Source organism: Ptychodera flava, assembly GCF_041260155.1.
Source record: "Ptychodera flava strain L36383 chromosome 23 unlocalized genomic scaffold, AS_Pfla_20210202 Scaffold_24__1_contigs__length_23054250_pilon, whole genome shotgun sequence".
NCBI lineage: Eukaryota > Metazoa > Hemichordata > Enteropneusta > Ptychoderidae > Ptychodera > Ptychodera flava.
Genome location: NW_027248278.1, coordinates 21,678,802 through 21,696,847, shown reverse-complemented (window position 1 = coordinate 21,696,847; position 18,046 = coordinate 21,678,802). Strand labels below are relative to the sequence as shown.

General features: G+C 39.0%; 1 protein-coding gene and 1 long non-coding RNA gene across 5 annotated transcripts in view; one reads left to right on the top strand and one right to left on the bottom strand.

Moving 5' to 3' along the window:
- Positions 1 to 18,046, top strand: part of LOC139124918 (zinc finger protein 37-like) — a 137,414-nt gene that overhangs the window by 84,396 nt on the left and 34,972 nt on the right. The window lies entirely within an intron of this gene.
- On the bottom strand, positions 6,553 to 7,521 carry LOC139124641 (uncharacterized). The gene is made up of 2 exons (XR_011549995.1): positions 7,123 to 7,521; positions 6,553 to 6,728 (listed from the first exon to the last, which is right to left on the bottom strand). It is a non-coding gene; the product is annotated as an uncharacterized lncRNA (long non-coding RNA).

Genomic DNA, 18,046 nt, shown 5'->3' with positions numbered 1-18,046 from the left:
CTCAGGTTTGTTGTAGACTACATCACAATTGTGTTGTTAGAGGAGGCTGAAGTTTACCTTATGTCAAGGAAAAGAATGGTTATGCTTGAAGAAGCAAATAAACTCTAGTATTGCCACAGAAATCTAAAGATACTGTTCTGCAGGGATAACCTTATTGACATTTGTTCATATTGTTATGAAATATTTTAAAACTTAAATTTTAAGGCAATTATTGTCATATTTAACCAAAAAATATCATTCAAAAGTTCTGGTCAGACACATTAATATTGATTATACATGTCCTTAGGATGGCAGCAATAAGATTTTGTAAAAATCGTGCTAAGATATGCAACTTTGATTTTTGAGATTATTTTTGTCATTGTAGATCTATTTTTTTCTTCAAAACTCCTTGTCAGACTTTTTGATATTCAGTATACAGGTCCTTAGGATGACTTAAGTCAGATATTTTATACAGTGAGAAAATGCAAAATTTTGTATTTTGGAGCAATTTTTGTCAATTTCGGTCAAAAAGTGCTTTGTCTCATTGGTGTTTATCTGATAGCTTTGCATTTCTTATAAAAATCCCTGGAGACTACCTAAGCAAAATCATTTTTCAAACTGGGGGAACCAATGATTTTTGTTTTTGGAGCCAATATATTAGTCCGCAAGCTTGAATGACCTATTCCAACCCGGAATACCTTGTAAATCAATTTTGAAGACACTGAAAATAATGTAGTTTTATTTGATGCCAATTTGTAGTGAAATATGATCTAGAAAAAAGTTGTGAGCTTATGTTTTATGTAGTGGATCAACTTTAGCAAATATTTCATGGAGGAAACCCCATACACTGATGAGGGATTCAATCCACAAGAAGGCATATGGCAAGATGCACCATACCAATAAAACAGAATCCAGTTTATTTGTATCAGTTCCAATCATTATGTTACATAAACAAAAAAACCTGTCATGGTATCACTTAATTAAGTAAATCTTCACAAAGATGAAGGCAGCCGATTGAAATCATGTGTAGATTGAATAAGATGAGTGATGAATGATATATATCAGGTAACTTCACCACACAAACTTACTTACACAAACAAACTTGTATAACTTAACTCTGAGTAAATCTTAACATTTCAAGCAAGGACCATCAAATTTTATTGTTGATCTACAAAATTGAAAAGTGGCTGTTAAAACGGAATTCTGCCCATGAAAATTGAAAGTTCAAACTCTTTGCAAACACAATAGTATTTTGAGTGAATAAGTGGAAATAGGAATACCTCTTTTTGTTTGTCAGATAGGAGCAATACTGTGCCCTTGGTGGTATATTTTTAAATGACTTGCAGAAATTGATATTTATTACAGTTGTTATTATTGCTAACTGTTGTTTTGCCTGATTGAGGCACACACCTAGCTATCCTATGGATTCTCTTGAATATTATCACAGTACAGCTACATGAGCCACCAGGCCGCTGCTAGTTGAAACGCCTATTTGTAGGGGTTTTAATGACTGCTAAGCTAGTACGAATTAGTAATGTAGATATTGTGAGTTCAAACCTCATAAAATGCATCAGCAAGACTGCATCAAAGTTTACCACTTTTACTGTACATGTGTTCACAAATTAAAGGCCATCAAGAATATTTTTATGGGTCTTTTAGAGTAATTTAACATAAGGGCCTGGGGGGGTCAGAGGAATGTGAGGGTAGTCACTCAAAAAATTGAAAGCTACAAGGAGGTTGTTCAAAATTGGAAAGAAAGAAGGGGTTTGCTCAATTTTTGGTACGAAATGAATGAAATACCTCTCAGATTGCACCATTTCATCAATTTCTCAAAATTCTTAATGCGACCCCCTGTCACTTCCTCTCCCCCTGGGGTGTTCTGACAGTTTTACTTAGTAAAAACAAATAGAAAACACCTAATATTGCACCAGACTGCATCATTGAACTCATTAATTTCTCAAAATTTCCAACGTGGCAGAGGGGACACGCCTCTCACACTTTTCCCCTGTTGGGTGTTCTAACAGTTTTACACAAATTGATAACATCTCTCATATTGCACCAGACTGCATTATTGCACACATCAATCTCTCAAATTTTCAACACGAGAGGGTACAACTCCTCTGACACTGCCCCACCCCCAGCCTCCTGACTGTTCTCCTGTACTTTCAAATTCTGCCCTGTCAGATATCTTAGTGAAAACCTTGTCATGATACCCATCCAAAATAAGCAATACTGTATGGTAAACAATACTATATGGTGGATAGTGGTTACAGCATGAGCTTTTGTATCTACATTTTATTGTGACTTTGAATTTCCTTTTGCCGGTCACATCTTTTTCATCTGTCATGAGGTAACCGATGATATTCCAGCAGAATATGAAAGGTCTGTACTATTGCTGTAGTTTTGTAAATGTCCCTTATGAAAATTTTTAGCCTGCTGTACAGTGTTCCTGCACAGGTGCGGCACTAGTGCAACAGACAATTACTGTAACTCAACTGTAAGGCGACTTTTTCGCATGCAAATTAGCTGCTGCCACACAGGCGCAAGAAATGATAAAAACAGTAACTGTGCGGCAGCTTTGTGCAGGAACTGTGCAGCAATATACAGCAGGTTGCGGCAGCTCTGCTGTAAGGCGATTTTTTCTCATGCAAATTAGTTGCTGCCGCACAGGTGCAAGAAGCAATGAAAACAGTAACTGTGGCGGTAGCTTTGTGCAGGAACTGTGCAACAATACAACAAGTTGCAGCAGCTTTGCTGTAAGGTGATTCGTTCGAATTATACACATTAGCTGCACTGAGCAAATATATAGTGCAAGAAATGCTGAAAACAGTAACTGCAGTAGTTTGTGTTGGAAATGTGGAAGCCTGTGATTGCACAATAGCCCTTTGAACTACAGAGTACCTGAAAGACTCTGCAGGAACTTCACAGAAAATTGTGGCATCTTGCAGGACAGCTACCAGGAGTAGGTAAAATTTGCGGCAAATTATTTTGCATGTTACTGCAGATTTGCCGCAAACTACAAAATGCAAAATTTCTTCATAAAGGCCGAGTTACACGAGGCAACTCGTTGAGCAACGCGACGAGCAACACGACAGGCAACGCGAGTTGCCCGCCGTGTTGCTTCGTTTGTATGATATTGTCGCGTCGCCCGAGGTGGTCAGGCGACGTCGCCCGGAAAACCGACATGTCGGTTTTTCAGGCGACGCGTCGCCCGTCGCTTGGACGAGTTGCCCCGTGTACACACTGCGTCGCGTCGCCTGAAGAAACCTTTGACCTCTACTCATGCGCAGAACAGTGATCCTGTTTGCGCTCATCGATTGTAACTTGTTAGTACATATAAATTTACAAAACTCGAACAGGAAATATAATATAAACTGTAAAAAAAAAAATCAACCAATCAATATATCGATAAATCAATAAATCTATAGACAAATCAAAAAAATATCCACCCTCTCTATCAATTCTACTTCAATCTTCGGTAAACTGGTGAATAACCGCTTCAATATTAGATAAACTGCTGAATGATAATTTCTCCTGAGGAGCCATCAATATTCTCCGTTGTCCTTATATATGGACTGATATTTACACGTATCGAACGCATCGATCAGGTCGGGACGACACAGAGAATACAATCAGCCTGACGAAAGACAATGTGGAAGTAAAACTTTCTGACTAATATGTCGCCACGTCATCGTGATATAAGTATTTTCCTCTTAGGCCTATAAGCCTACATAAAAAAATGTCAATATATTTTCTTAAACCAAGAATGAATCAATTAATCGAAATTATTTCATTCCTAATTTACCGACGAGCACATGCTCCAATAGATTGTACACCAAAACGGACAATTTGCGAGATGTTTTGCGAAACGACAAATGTAACTATCAAGTGTCATTTTGCTCGCGCCTATACACCAGGTCATTCTCACCATGAGGAGGGACTACTAAAGAGAACAAAATGGCCTTTTTCAAGGCAGTTAAATGGAGGCGGTAGCAATGGCGGTAACCATAACCTTAAACAAAATTGCGAAACGTTTTCCCAATTTCACAGAATTTCACACGGTTCAGATTTTTGGAAAAGTGTCTGTCCTTCAACTGAATGTTAGTAAATCCGAAGCACTATGGCTCGGTTTGTGGAAAAATAGACGCGACACCTCGGCTGGTTTAAAATTGGAATCTTCACCAAAAAAATTATTAGGGATTTACTTTGGTCTACTTAATTGGGAGAAAAAAATCGAAAGGCTTAAGACCGTTTTGAAACTCTGGTCAAAGCGTAAGCTAAGTCTGTATGGTAAAATCACTATCATCCAATTAGTATCTTCTAAAACTGTTTTACGTATTGTTAATTCTTGGTGCTTTTGATGAACTTTTGAAGCCGATCAATCAAGCAATTTTCAAGTTTTTTTATGGAATAATGGGCCTGACAGAATAAAAAGACTCACATTACTTGGAACTTACGAACGTGGAAGGCTCAAGATGCCCGACATCTTTGCCCTCCATCATGATGCATTCTATGCTTCATGGATTCGTAGACTGTGCGATTCAACGATCGCTCGCTGGTAAGCTGAAATTGCTAGAATATGACCTATTGTACGACAATATTCTGTACCCGTTAACCTTAACCATGAGCTGATAATTTGCATTTTAATAACTTAATATTCAAATTTTATTCGGAGCGTATTTCAAAGTTCCCCAGAATAAATATGCCACCATTCACACGATTGTCACTTCGGGTTACGTGTTACAAGAACTTTTGGTAAACCTAAAAATATCTAAGTTATTTTTTTATTTATTTAAAAACTATGTCCTTATTTGTGCATTAATGATGACTGATACGCATATTCCAGGACGGGCTTTAATCGATACGTGACCGATATTTCTGTCATTGAACGCATTTGACGACACCCGTCCCTAAACACTGCACCGTTGCATCGCACCATGATCTGTCACAAAGTATTCATCATTTTTGTGTTGCAGAACAGCTAATACTCATGGCTTTTACATGTCTGAAATGCACCGAAAATGCCACAAAATGACACCATTTCAATAGCCAAATTTTCAAGTTTCTACAATGGAAGGCAACGGCCGGCGTGACCACCCTCCTCATGACCACAAGCTAGCCTTTTTACAGTGTTGCGGAAAAGTTGATTTTGAAAATTTCTCATTCTGATTTGAGCTTATTGCTGTTTCACTTTGCCGTAAAATTTTAATCTTTAGATAAAATTAAATCACATCATTGTCAATACAGAGAATTTGAGACGTTATTGCTCCCAGATAATTACTGATAAAATATCCAAATGTCTCGTATTGTGGCCTCAGATGTTTTATAAATTCCCTGGTAATGCCAAAACTATCAACCAAAAATAGTGTACCCCTTCCAGGACCATCATGGACTCAAGTAAACTTTTCACTCCATAGTGTACTCGGTTTTGTATCGTACATTATTTTGTACAAAGTTTTCTTTCGTCCATTATGGCCCGGGAGGGGGAATACCATTTTCCCGTTAATATTGAATTATTAATAATTCTTAGAAAATAATAATTATCACTTTTATATATGTTTTGGCATTAAAATCAAGACGGGAGGTTCATGAATTTAGAGGAAGGCCACAATTTCGTATGCAAGTTTGCAGTGGAGGAGAGTCACAATTTTCAAGGCAACCAGTTAATATTTCAATCGCACCACCCTGCTTCTGTTAATTCTGTCCTTACCCTATGTTACCAATCAAGCATACCCGTGAAGCCATCTCGACATGACAAACATGTCTCTGTAAGAATATTCGAAATAATTCTAGCTGTACAATTATTTAGTTGGAGTTTTTATATGTTGATTATCACGACACATCTAGTAATTTTTTTCGAAAATATCCTTCATTAATCCGATCTGTAGATTATTTAGTAGGAGTTTCCTTTAACACGACGATTTGAAATATTACTATTTCTGTGGTCGAGTCATATCGCGGTTTGCCACGATCTGGAGAACCGTTTTGATAATGGGCCGTCACGAAACACAGTCCACTCTTCAAGCATGCGCACCGTAATCTTTTGTAAGGAAACTAGCGACAAGTTGCCTAACGAGTTCCCTCATGTAATTGTTCCAGTCGCGTCGCTTGATGCGTTGCCTACCGCGTTGCTCGTCGTGTTGCTCGGCGAGTTGCCTCGTGTAACTCGGCCTTAAGTTGCCATAATTCCACAGCAGTCAGCTCTGGGATAAACTTTTACCAATTTCAGCAACAGTAAAAAAACGAAATACATTATTAAATAGACGAGAGATACTGAAAACCAAAGAAGCAACACAATTAAGTGACAGCAAAATTTCTTGTATTGTACCATAAGTTTCAACGTTTTTATCTTTTCCAACGATATAATACGTTCAGCTCAGATATGTACACAAAAGTTGTAAAATCGCTTGTGTAAACATGGCCAATGTTAGTGACACCGTTGAAAACCTGACAGACTGTGGAAAGCACAAGATGTGTTTTATCCAACTAAGCTCTGAAATACCAGTTTCACAAGAAAAAATGGTCAGCGCAAATAAAGTTATTGTTAAATAAAAAGACAGAGAGAAAAAAAGATTAAATTCAAATTGTGGTACGATTTATTTTAAATGCCATGTTCATTTCATGCCACAAGTATCTTCAAGAGATTTTCTTTTGACTCGAGAAGTTTCATGTAACATTTACATTACTGTCATAGGCTGCGATTTGGCTTTCTGTTCTCTGAATTTCTTGTCCCTTCCTCACTATGCATTCTGAAAAATACAAATCGTTCAGGGAAGAGTATAAGTCTTTACCGTTTGACCACACATTTAAACATCGCAATTTGATGAAAGACATCAATAATTATTTGAAAAGAGACAAAAAAGTTGAAAACTTGAAGCAAAAAAATGCATATACATTTATGATTATTAAATTAATAATGATCAAATGTCAAACAGCGGACAGCTCGCCGTATGTTGTTTACATACCAACGGCGGCGACGGGCGACAATCTGCAAAAATCTCAGCACTTACTGTAACTGTTGTGAAACGAAAGTGAATTCAGTATGAATCAGTACTCAACGAAAATTTATCTGTAGCTAAACATAGATATGCAACGATTACAGATCATTATAGCGATGAACAGACGGACGGTACATTGACTTACCGGTACATTTGAGAATGGCTCGCAGAGGCTGGATGATTCGATCCCGGTTCCGGTTGCAGGTCTCTCCGAACCGTGTGTACATACTTAGAAAACATAGTCAGCATTTTTACTGCTGTTCGCGTTCACAAATTTTGAAACCCGTCAATCTCTGGTGCTGTATACACGTTTTTCCAACACTGTGATATCATTTGGCTGGCGATTCCATAGAAAGATCACGAAATTGTCCACTAGATAACTCCCTAACAACAAGTACACAGCCGATGGTACCAAAATCTAACTTCGCGCCGATCAAGCCTCATGACGTTAACGGAAGTGCGATCTATAAATCATTACGCGATTTATAATGTAGTCCCGTTTTTAAACGTTGGAATTGACTCTACATTATTCACCATCCGTTATGTTTTATACTTGATAGAGCACCCAATTTACAAGTATAATGAAACTGGTTATTTTCATTATAGAAAGACTCAAAATAGAGTAAAATTTCTTTCAACACGAAGATTCAATATCAATGCGCGAACTGAACTTGATGAACCGTGACCTCAGAGTGTAAACATGTCGGCTGCTCTCAGTCTCAGCGCTGGACGTTCGCGAAGCAGCGTATTGGATTTTCGTACAGCGGTCGGGATGGGGTGTGAAACACCCAAGATTGTGCTCGGCAATTATCTAACGCTGAAAACATGGACAAAAGTATCGAATATCAATCCAGTCATAACAGAAAGCGAGATTTTGTTAGCGATGACAGGACACAGACTTAGTGCTGGGCACTGTACGTACGTACCGTATACTGTATACACTGCTATAGCGTGAACTCTGAGCACGTCCACGGCCCTGCTTGGAGCCAAGGTACTAGTAGCGGGTCCTGCGACATTGAAGTTTATTTGTTTGTTTCTACAATGGAAAGTTCTCATCTGTCGATATTTTTAAGGTACAGATTTGCAGTAACAAAAGTCTACGACGCGTCCTTACACAAGTAGATCATCATAGATTTCGTTTGAAACTGTTTCAGTGCATTTTGGTATCACTCGCAGAAAATACAGAGTTAAACTTGCAAGTCAGACAAGTCCCTGTTTTAAAAATTGTTTTCCTAAAAATTCAGTTGTCGATTGAACCTTGATTTACCAAACCAGATCGTCGAAGGGGGTACTCATGTAATGATGTTACATGTCACTGCTGTATAATACAGATGTACTCTTTATATCCATCAAAGGCATCATCTTGCAATGTTGTTGAGTTTAGGCCTGTGTCGCTTTCGCCAGCTGAACTGTGCTTTAAAAGCTGTCCATTATCTAACAGTTTTCATAATTTAAAAGTTGGATTGTCTGTTATAAAAATAAATGAATGTACAATATAAATGAAAGGTCAGTTTTGTTTTCTTGAATATGACTGGTCACGAAGTGCAATGGTACACTGTACTCCCGGTAATGAAATAGTCGGCAATGTGCCCATCATGTGTTGCTCCATATTTGCAGCAATAACCAATAACAATCTGTACATGTAATGTCATTTCTGGCACACAAGCTGCACACTTTGATGGCCTGCTGCACACAAGCTGCACACTTCAAGGTCTGTTGTACACAAGCTGTACACATTTTACATTTGCCGCACACAAGGTGTACAGTATGGAGATTATTGCACAGAAGCTGCACAGTTTTGTCTCCTGCTGCACAGTTTTGTCTCCTGCTGCACAGTTTCTGCTCAGATTAACACTGTGCAGAAACTGTGCAGCTAGCTGCATTTTCCTGCACAGCCTCTCTTGCACAGCTTTCCTGTGCAGCACTAGTGCAGCAACTCTACGGCAGAGCTGCCGCTAGTCTACAGCAGAGCTGCCGCACAGTTTCATTTTCATAAGGGGTTACAAATACATGTCTTGGTATTTAACTGGTCTAAGTGGGGGGGGGGGGGGAGGGGAGGGATCAGTCAAAATTTCTGTGTTAGAGACTGGGTTACTCAAATGCATTTGGGTTGGCATGGGGTTTACTCGAAATTTCAGAATACTATGAAATTCCCCAGACTTCCCCCCCCCCCCAGGTCGTAAATAATTACAACTCCCTAAGTAAGATTTTTACCACGGGAAAACGTTAATTTTATTCACTCTTCATCCTTTGTTAACCTTAGAAAGTTTGATTATGTAAAATTGTGTTGTTACTTGTTGTAATCTTGAATTGTTGAAATGAATAAAATCTTGGAAAGTAAAACATGATCCTGTGTCACTGTTGTTCCTGTCTTGTTTCACCATCAGAGAAAAAAAAAAGATTCTAATAAATTCACACCCAATGCTCTACCAAAACAGAAAAATTATTGAAATTTTTCAGGCAAAACACACACGCCGTCTCACCAGTAATACTTGTAAGTTCAATGCAACTCTGCATAACATGTTCGGACGAGAGAGGTGACCATAGAGGGCGAACGTCCTACTGGTACTCGTGTGACAGGCTTGCAACCACATGACATACTCCGAGTGCGCGCGTACTGGTCTACAGCCCTTTCATGGCCGATGTGACCTTTGACTTCATGCCATTTCTTATCAACTAATTTGCAACAAAAGCGATATGTATCTCTATATCGTCTCCATCATCTCTATCCTGTGTGTGTTGTTGAGCAATAAAGTTGATATGAAGTTATGTTTTCTGGGGCACCCTAAATCTACCGCCCTCTATAGGTGGATAATTTTCATCATACAATGTTACTTCCGGTCTGAGACAAGAGACAGTCGCCGAAGGCAGCAACAGGCATTGGCAAAAAATTAGCGTCCAGGCCGATCGATATGTCAAGTTGAACAATACAATATGTCAAATTGAACAATACTGATCAACAGAAGTAGGTGAGTTGCAGAAGTTCTCTTGTTTTTGCAATACATCGATTTGTTTTGCAGATATCTTTGAATTTTTGTTTGCTATGATCATGGAGCTAGAAACGGACCCAAGCATCGTTGCGACTTGAAGTGAACTTGGACCACAGGCGCTCCTTAGCTGGGTAGTCTGCTAAGTAGATCGATTTTCGGATCGATCTATTGATCCCGTAGTCGATATGCCCGCCACTGCAACCTAAATGTGAGTATTGTCGTACGTATATTCTGTCCGCCTAGTTAGGTGTTCCTTTTGACATCACTACCGATATGAATATTCATATACTTGCAAAAACTGACAGTCGCTGTGTCTGACAGCGCGTGCTCACAGCTGCTGAGCTGCACAGCGTAGCTTCAATAGTCTGGTTCCCTGACCCATTTCCCCGGTAGAGGGCGTGGGGAAATATAGGGTCAGGTACCGGGTAGCCATCTTGAACAGAATTTTTTCAACATGGCGGAGGTTAGTCACCTGACAGAACATGCTACAACAAATATGGCTGCTTCTATGAAAACGCCGGTCAAAATTCGACTGGATCAGAATTATGTTCGAACACTGGTATCCGAACCAAAAACATTGGCACACGAGACGGGAAACATAAACTGAAATCCAGAAGTACGGAGAAATAGAGGTGATGAAGGCTGGCTGTGATATGATATCACAGCAGTACTTGTGGCGTGTATCGAACGCGTTATGGTCATTGAGGTCATCGCCGACTGTGGCGTGACCCCGATGACCAGAGCAAGTTCGATACACGCCACAAGTACTGCTGCGATATCACAGCTAATTGAAAGCAAACTTTGTTGGAACTGTGAACTGTGAACTGTGAACGACGATTGATTTCGATGGATAGAATGGTGTCCGAATTTCGCATCGTCGTAAACCACGCGCCTCTTTACGGCAACAGCTCAGCGCTACCCGTTAAGATGATTTTTGCGTAGGTCAGTGGAGCGGAAATTATTGCTCTGGCTTGCGAGAATGGAATTTCGTGAAAAATGCCAGGCATCATGTCGACATTCTAAAAGTACAAGAGGTGTGCTGAATCACAGTGGCTAAATCATGGAGGTAAAAAGTCTTTCGTTTTACCTCCACGGCTTTGTGGTACAAACAAGAAGTTGGTGTCAAGTGAGCCTGAAAGTGCGAAACCCAAGAAACATGAGAAAAAGTTACAAGTGTTACTTTCATCCAATCACAGCTTGTTTTATTTTAACCCGATAGCGTCCATGTTTACATTAGCCGGTACCTGACCCTATATTTCCCCACGCCCTCTACCGGGGAAATGGGTCAGGGAACCAGAATAAGCTTTCAAATGCAGGCCCATCGTGGCAGCCGTAGGCTTGCACAAAACAAGGCACAGCGACTGTGGAGAGTCTATGCCAGTGTAATTGGCCTTGTAAACGTATCTTCAGCGTGGCATCTATCTCTATGTCAATCATAAGAAATTTTCAAATTATCTCAGTCCTTAGCAGTCTCCGATATGCTCGGCACTCTATCTACGGTATAGTCAACATTTAATACTGACTTTCCAACACGCTGTAATATCCAATACGCTGTGTATGCCTATATGACAAGACTTTTAAAATGTCTCAGCTCTGAGCAAACTGCAGACTTTGAAATTTAAAGTCTATCTCAGTCCGTTGTATCCTCCAATAAGCTAATAACTCTATCTAAAGGCCATGGATACGAAAAATCAACAATTTGCAGCAATGTGCAAGATCAAATACGCTGTGTATCTGACGAAACTAAATAAATAAAATGTCTCAGCTCGGAGCAAACTCCACTAATGTTAAAACTCTGTCAGGAAAAGAAATGACCAATCACTCATGTTCGGTTGCATCCACAATAATCTCAGGACTAAGTCAGTGCTTAGGAAAAATTTCATAACTTTGCTGCAATACACGACACGCTATGTGCAGTACATAAATTTTCAAAATGTCTCAGCTCGGAGCAAACTGCACTTAGGTTAAAACACCGTCCACGTCAAGAAATTACCTATCAAGCTCATTCCGTAGCCTCTTCCAATATGCTTGAGTCTCCATCTATTGTCAACATTTAAGGTGGTTGGAAAGGCTATTTTTGCACCAATTCTTTTCTCAGAGTTAATGTCAAGTTTCAAGTGTTAGAATCAAGATATTTACTTCAAATTTTCAGGATAACTCCCTTAGTTAATATTTTCTCCAAAGAATATAAAAATTGTATATTTGCAGCCATGATTTGAAATATGACACCAGTAAATATTAAAATTTAATTTTTCATATATTTTTTACATATTTGAATTTAATAATTGGATAGTATTAATATTACCAAATTAGTTATAAATATGTTGACACTATTTATTGTAAGATTTGTACGGCAGGATTTGTAAATAAAATTTGTTTTTATGATTTTACATGGGTTTATATATCAAAAAATTATTAAAAATTCTTTCAAATTTCAAAATGTGATTTTTCAAAAAGTACTTCAAATACAGGAAAATTGTGCCACACAAATCTTATCTGTAACCTTGTTAATAGGCTGTAAAAATTCCATGTCCATATCTCATTTCAAAGTTGGATTAAATTGGTATACAATTATGTAGGAAAACTGTTATTCTGTCAAAAATGTTGAAAACAAGCCATATTTGCACCCCTCTTTTGAAGTCATAGAGCAGTTTTTTTGGTTAATCTCACTTTTGACACCTCTTTGACACTCAAAGAATCTAAAAATGCATTTACAATAGCAGTCACTCACTCTGAATGCCAGCACCGCCTTGTCAAACTTTCCTGAAAAACAGCAAATAATGACTTTCCCTTTTCAAACATTTTATTAAAAGCTAGGGGACCTCTACCATAGTTAATACACTAAGGACTCCCCAACTTCTTCTTATTTGGTCAGTTTTTCAGAAGTTTTAACAGGCTATAACTCTGCAATGCCTTTGTGCCCAAATGTCTAGTTTTTTTTATTCCACAGAGAATGTTGACTACTTTCATATTTTAATAGTTTTGTTGAAATTTATAACTGACGCTCTAGCCTTTCCAACCACTTTAAGAACAAACCGTGAGATCCCAACAAACTGCAATATTCAATACGCTGTGCATATGACAAACTTTCAAAATGTCTCACCTCGGAGCAAACTGCACTAACCAGTGTTCGCGGTGACTTTTTTCTCCTCGCGTACAGCATACGCATAAGTCTGCTAAAATTGCGTAATGGCTGTATTTGAGTGCGTAATTTCACTTCCGCACTCGATTGATGGAAAAAAAACTGACTACAAAATACAATGTGCCTTTCAATAAACCTACACTACATATTCGGATTGTAGGATGTAAGATTATTTTAATGAAAACAGTTTAACGAACAACTTGAACGACTGGGCATTGTTTCAAACATGCTCAAGCGTAACAGCACAGGGTATTTTTGGTAACCGGTGCATCATCATCACGGCTCACGGCTTCACTGTGGCGCTGATCCCCTGTTGTTGTATCAGGACAATAGAGAGGTTAAGATTTCACCCAGAGCGAGAACGTAACGTAGAGTGGCTATGCGTTCCCTACGCATAACGTTCTGGACAGATTCGGATTAAGACTTGACCGGCCCCGTCGCTTTGCTTTCCACGGCATCAGTAACTGGCTAGCCAAGCAAGGTTCACATGTCTGTGTTCACGTAACGATCTACGTAACAGCCCGGTCACTAATGCGACAGTCTACTGAAGTTTATACATTCAATTCGCTGTTTTGTTTTTTATATGCCAATAGATTTGACGTGTGCGTGCCGACTCACACAGTCTTAAGGACCTGACGTCTTAAGGATTTTGCTCTGATATCAGGTTAATAGAACACAGAGAAAAAAAAGTTAAAAAATACTGAAATTTTACTTTGTGTTAGAAAATCCGTGTCAAAGCCACGGAAGTAAACAAACGACAATGTTAATTTCAGCCTAGACTGAATGTTATTGGCAGTGCAGTGTATGCGACGTCTGCCACGCGTGTGTCGTCTGCGAGTGCACTGCAGGAGGTAATTTTTCCTTTTTGTTACCTAAAATATCTCAAAATCAGATGGCGATTGATAAAACCAAGAACAACAATACAAAACGAAAGGAATGTTAGTTTTGAATATCAAGTCTATGGCGAAGCGAGTGTGAAAATCGCTCTCGGAAAAGGTGTACGAGAAAAGTGGCCGTTTCATGTAGAAAACGACTGCCAAATGACAAAAGAACGTGTGACATCATCAGAACATGATGATAGCGCGCAGAAAGTGATGACGTATCCGTTCCCGTTCCGTTCCCTTATGAAATCTTAAATTAACCTCTCTAATATGTCGTGGATTCCGACATGGGTTCAACTTCACTGCGCTTCTCCGTGTTCTCCATGTTGGGTTGCCCGGTAGTGTCTTTCGAATGACCCTCTGAATCATTTTTTTTTCACGGACTCGTAGAGCAAAGTTGAAAGAAAATAGAGTTGTCTGCTTCGACGCCATGCTGCATGTGTGCTTTGATCAAATTTGGGGACAGTGAGACGCGATGAGAGTGCACAGTTGGCATTTAATTTGTTGCAACATTTCTGTCAATCACTCACTTTGTGTCAAAAGTTTCAGAAACTATCGCTCGCTTGAAAATTAGCAACGTAATTCATAGGCACAGCTGACATGATAACGTGCCTTTGAACTACGATGCCGATTTTTCAGACCACGCCCAGAAAATCCGAAACTTTCCACACAAAATGAGTGATTGACAGAAATGTGTTGCAACAAATTTGATGTCAAGCGGGCACTCTTCTCGTCTGGTTATCGCCTAAGCTCAGTCGCGGGGAGTGCTTTCGGAAACATTTTACTGTTATCCTTTGCGTATAGAAAACGCATAACAATGGAAAAAATGCGTAGAGGGTCAATTTCAATGCGTAAATACGCATGATTTTTGCGTAAACGCGAACTCTGACTAACGTTAAAATATTTTCATGTTAAGAAATTTCAAATTTATCTCAGTCCGTTGTATTTTCCATTCCAATAAGCTCATAATTCTATCTAAAGGCCATGGATACTGAAAGTAACTTATTTGCAGCAGTGTGCAAGATTAAATACACTGTGTATATGACGAAACGGTTATATGTCTCACCTCGGAGCATAATGCACAAACGTTTTAACTCCATCCAAGCCAAACAATGATCAGTTACTCACGTTCAATTTGTTATGTAGGTCATTTCCCCACACTCATCATGACCTGAGTTCAATTAGTCTAGAACATTCCCAAGGTCACTGCCCTTGATGACCTCACAACCTTGAATTCAATTAGTCATGTTTGGAATGTTCTGGAAAGTTGATTAGTTGTGTAAGGGAGATAATTTTAGAACAGTAATTAGCATGTCAATAAAAGTTCTAGATTGTTCTTATATGCCTTTATAAAAGGGACGTGCACAGCTTCCAGTCAGACTTTTGGGATCGTGTCTCTTGTGTGTTACTAAACTCCAGCAGTAGTCATTCTCAAGACTTTTCAAGACCTTCACTGTCAACGCTGGATTTATACTGTGGACTTTGTGCAGCTGCAAGCCTGCAAGGACTGTTCATTCATCCAACTGACTGTTACAACTCTGAGACTGGAGCTTTGCCGTCCCAGCTGAGATAAGTAGTCTGTACACTTTTAAAGCTTGTACTCTATCCCTGACTTAGCAATTAGTTTTATTTTGTAATAAATTTGTTTTAACGTTATTTGCTGAGTTCACCCTTTTGTTCGTTTTCTCTGCACGTAACAAATTGGGGGCTTGTCCGGGATACGAATATTTTGAGCCGTTTGACAACATTTTGACAGCCTTTTCAAAACTACTGTATACTGTGAACTCAGCGAAATTTAATCATGGCGGAATTTAAACCAGACGAATTTATGGATGACCTTGATCAGGACACATTTAATTCCTCAGAAAAGACAACCTCATAACACTGGCCAATTTCCTTAAAGTAGAAGTCAAAAGATCTATGCGCAAGAGGGAAATACAGTACCGTATTGCCAAACATCTAGTTGATTTAGGCCAATTTGAGGAATCCACCCTGAAAGATTATGAGCCCGAGTCTACCTCTGAACTCAGAAAAATTAGAATTAGAAATGCAGACAAATTTGGAGATCAAGAAACTAGAATTACAAATGAGAGAGAAAGAATTACAAATGGAAGAAAGACAGAGAGAAAAGGAGAGAGAATTGGAAGAACATCGACTACAGTTAGAAATGAGACGTTTAGAGCTTGGACAGTCAGGAAAATTCTTCCCTTCAGACAAGTTTGACATCACTAAGCATTTCAGGTTAGTTCCCCCTTTCCAAGAAAAGGATGTTGATAAATATTTCCTCCATTTTGAGAAAATTGCTCAGAGTCTGAATTGGCCTAAGGAGTCCTGGTCTATGCTTTTGCAGAGTGCTTTGGTGGGTAAAGCCAGAGAAATTTACATTCAGTTGTCAGTAGAGCAGGCTTCAGATTATGATTCTGTGAAGGAATTAATTCTCAAGGGCTATGAGTTGGTGCCTGAAGCTTACCGTCAGAAATTTAGGGATTGTGAGAAGGTGAAAGATCAACTTATGTTGAATTCGCTCGAACAAAAGAACAACTGTTTGATCGTTGGTGTTCTTCTGAAAAGGTCAGTCAGAATTATGACAAATTACGACAGCTCGTTTTGATTGAGGAATTTAAAAGGTGCATCCGGAGTGACATCAAGACATTTATCAATGAACAAAAGGCAGATACATTGGAGGTCGCTGCACGTTTGGCCGATGATTATTCATTGACCCACAAATCTTCATTTCTCAGCAAACCATCCCAGTCCTTTTCATACAGAAACAATGCAGGTAAATTTAACTCCTCCTTTTCATCCAAGAATTTCTCAAAGGAAAGTAGGAAATCAAATGACAACAGTTCACAAAATTTAAGTAACACTCACACATCATCAGATCCCAAGTCTCAATCTCCTTCTGACAAACAGTTCGGTACACTTTCTTGTAATTATTGTAAGAAAGACGGCCATTTAATGTCAGATTGTTTCAAATTGAAAAGAAAACGTGAAGGTCAAAGTGGTCAAAGTGGATCTAAGCCAACCGGCTTTATTTCTTCATCAACTCAATTAGAGTCTAATAATGTGTGCAACACATTTTTGAGGTTAAATCCCTCTTATCCCCAATTAATGAGGTCAAGGTCAATTCTTCTCAGATAGCATTATGGGTATTTTCGAGCCATTTATTCATAATGGTTTTATATCACTTTCTAGTGATTTCTCTTCCGCTACCCCTGTCAAAATTTTAAGAGATACCGGGGCTTCCCAGTCTCTTTTGTTGGCAGATACCCTGCCGTTTTCTGAAAAGTCATTTTCAGGTTCTAAAGTTCTTATTAAGGGGGTAGATTGTAATGACTACATTCCTGTTCCTCTCCATAATGTCTATTTGTCTTCGGACTTGTTTCTGGACCTGTGGCTTTAGGTATTAGGCCTTTTTTGCCTTTTGAAGGGATTCACCTTCTTCTTGGAAACGACCTTGCTGGGGACAAGGTCATTACTAATCCACTTGTGACTGATAATCCTACTTTAGATCTGGATCCAGAGCCAATTGAACAAGAGATACCCGATTTATTTCCTTCATGTGCTATTACTCGAGCCATGTCAAAGAAAACTTCCGAGAATCAAAATACTCTCAAAAATAATGTCACAGATGTTGACTTAAATGACACCTTTCTCAGTCAGGTGTTTGACACGGATCATTCCGTTATCCCTCGTGGATTTGAAACTTCCAGTAAAACTTCTGCTGACCAAAGTCAGACATTTCTAGATCAAATCTCATTGCAGAACAACACAAAGACCCAGATATTTTGTCTTTGTTTGACAGGGTAGATGATGAAGGTAAAACTTCGGATAGCTCTGTTTCCTATTATACAAAATCTGGTATTCTCATGCGTAAATGGAGACCTCCAGATGTTTTGGTTGATGACGATTGGGCTATAAAACATCAAATTGTGGTTCCAAAGCCCTACCATGCTGAAATATTGCGCCTAGCCCATGAAACCCCTGGGCTGGTCATTAGGAGTCAGGAAAACTTATCATAAAATTCTCAGTCACTTTTATTGGCCTAATCTCAGG